Genomic DNA, 3044 nt, shown 5'->3' on the forward strand with positions numbered 1-3044 from the left:
GCTGATGCAAGCCATGGTAATCTAACCTAATGGCTGATAAACCAGTTTGATGTGCAAAGGTAACATGGCAACATATGGTTTGCAACTGAAACTTTAGATCGTGGGATAGCTTTGGTCACTTTTCTTTAATAGTGTTCATGATACCAGTGGCATGTTCGTGTTTGTTTCTGAGAAAAAAACAACAAAGGCGATAGGAAGTCACATGACATCAACAAAATCTTCCTGAGAAAGAAGTTGATGAAAAGCTTAAAGAAGACTTAACTTTAATCCTTCATGGAAACTGAATCAAAGAGGAAACAATAATTTTATATTCTGTTGCCATTACCTATAATTATAATTATGATTAGATATATAATTACATTATTATTATTATTAGTAGTAGTTGTTGTTGTATTATCCCTTCCATATGGTTACACATTAGCCAAAACTACATGTGGTACCCAAGTAGATTAAACTGAAAGCATGAAGTAAACAAATACCAATATTAGTTCAGCTCAGTTGTTACCTTAAAGACAAAAAAATGCTATAACATGAATACAAGTTGCACTTAGTTTCCGAAATTTTGATTTATCAATTATTAATAATTCATAAATAAAAGTTATAGCTTCTGTGTATATGCTCCAGAAACAATTCCACTACCTTATATTACCAAAAGAAGAGCTACAGATGTTTCGTGATACAAGAGGAGAGCCTCCTACAAACAGCTGGAAGCAGCAAACAGCATTAGGACATCAAACTGCTTGTCATGCAATATCAGTGTGAGCAACAATTTTAGTAAAACAATTCAACTTCTGTAGACCACGAACAGTAAACAATTTCTTCAAATAATAATTACACTAATTCCTGTCAGACATCATCAATAATTCATTAAAATTAGGTCTTTTTGTGCACCTTAGACATGAGGTACAGTCTTAATAGGTCCCTAACCTTTCTATCTCAACACACCTGTCTCGGAAGTTTGATGGCAGATTTAAAGTGGGTGCTGCTGTGTGCTGTAAGAGACCTCTACAAAAGCTGAGCTCCTGTGTATTTCACACCATGGATTCTGGGAGATTCTGGTCTGTTTGACTGCTCTCTCTCTCTCTCTCTTGCCTGTTATAAAACATGTAACTAATAAATTGAGGGAATTAATTTATATTCTGTGTGCACAAAATGATGATTTGTCTCCTCAAAGGAATAAACATGGCCTCAAAACTGGAGATGTCTGAACGCTGCAGCCTTCACTAATCAGCGCCAGAAATTCATATTCTATTAATCTACAACAACAGTTGACTTTTGTTTGTGAAATGTTACAACCCCACCGCCTCAGTGACCTCAGTGGCTTCCCTCTTTGTAAACAAGCAGAAAGGAAGACAGCAGTGGAAACCAGATCTGCAGCACGGAGTGAATTCATGTAGACTATTACCATTCAACAACATGTAAGCACATTCATCAACCACCGCGCTGCTGCTAGTACTGCTAACATTAGCTGCACTTGGCAAGCCAGTCATGTGACATTGTGTGCGTGCAGTGTTGTGCAGTGTTCAGCAACATTTGAAATACATGATTAGTGAAGGAGGCGATTAACTGTTTGCCCTGAACAATCAAAAACATTTAGAATCACCTGCTAGATTGGGCTCTCTTTGAAATGTGGGTCTCATTTTCTCCCATTTCAATTAGCTGCCAGGACCATCCACACTCCAAATATCTCTCCTCTATGCCTGCCGACAAACTCCTTAAATTTTTCGCAGCTTGACCTTCCTCCAAATTTCTCTGATATCCGTTGAGGGACAAACAAAGCAACCAAGCTACCAACAACAACACCCTTGGCAGGAGTAACATTTGCAATATCTACAAATGAAAGGTCTGAAAAATGAATTTGGACTCATTGTTAGAGTGAAATTAAAATCTGTACAGTCTTAAATAATGTTATCAAACATAAAAGACTTTAATCAAATGCAGCGTGCAGTCATACAGTTAAAAGATGTATTCTCAGTTGCTCTTGAAGTCCAGTGTTGTGATTTTGAGTCCAGGCATTTGATTGGGGATTTGACTGGGGATTTTTACAGTTATTACTGCGTGTTATTGGCATCATGAGGAGAGGAGACCTGGGAGTTAGGGTTCGGTGGGGTGGGTGGTTGCTGGCTGGGGTGGGGGTGGATGGGGTCGGTCTAGCAGCAAACATGATAATTTGCAGGTTAGCCAATTTCAAGAGGGTGGATGGCCGATACCCTTGGTAAGCATCTGAGAGCAGCGGAGACCGGAGCAGAGCAGGGCAGAGCCGTGCCGTGCCGTGCCGAAGGAAGATGAATCAAGTTTAATAACAAAAGGTTCTAATTGCCCCCCCCCCACAACCTCACACCCCCACCTAGGAGCTGAACTCTAATTACGGTGAGAACACAGTGCACTGTCACCTAATATTAAGTTGTTGAAGGGAGGGCCGAGTTAATCGATAAACACTTTAGCTGTGGAAGGCGGGGAACAGAGAGAAAAGAGAATGAAAAAAGTAGGATGCCCCTTCCGTTCAGTGGGAACCAGCAGCACCCAAAGCCCTGCTAGGCTCATGAGAACACCGTAGGGATGGTCCAAGAATGATTGCAGAGCAGTAATCCTGAGTGCACCTCCCCACCATCCCCATACAAACACACACACATACACGCACACACATTTATGTGAGCATACAGCACAATGCAGAGCCCCTCTGTCCCCTTGGGCTGCCTGAGCACCCGTGCATCTGAGAGGAAAGGTGAACACGGTCACCCTAATTACAGGGGCCCCGGCTCTCTCACACACACTCACCAGGCATAACTAAAGACAGGCCAATTAGGGCGAGAGGGAGATAAGGGAAGTTTTATTTGTATACTAATTAAGCCCCTGATGAAATTCAAAAGGGAGGTGGTGAAGGGAAATGGGGGGAGGGAGCGCACGGGTAATTGTGTGTTCACGAAAAGGTTGCTTTAGGTGCGGTTATCTGAGAAGCACAGCCTTGAGATAGTTGCCCCCTAATCCCACGCTGAGCCCCAGCACTGCACTGCAAGGTCTCTCATAATTTGCTCTGTTACATT

Source organism: Aulonocara sp. 'chitande type north' Nkhata Bay, linkage group LG6 (assembly GCF_057382095.1).
Source record: "Aulonocara sp. 'chitande type north' Nkhata Bay isolate Kocher_YH1m ecotype deep benthic linkage group LG6, A_spYH_male_GT1.1, whole genome shotgun sequence".
NCBI classification, from domain to species: Eukaryota; Metazoa; Chordata; class Actinopteri; order Cichliformes; family Cichlidae; genus Aulonocara; species Aulonocara sp. 'chitande type north' Nkhata Bay.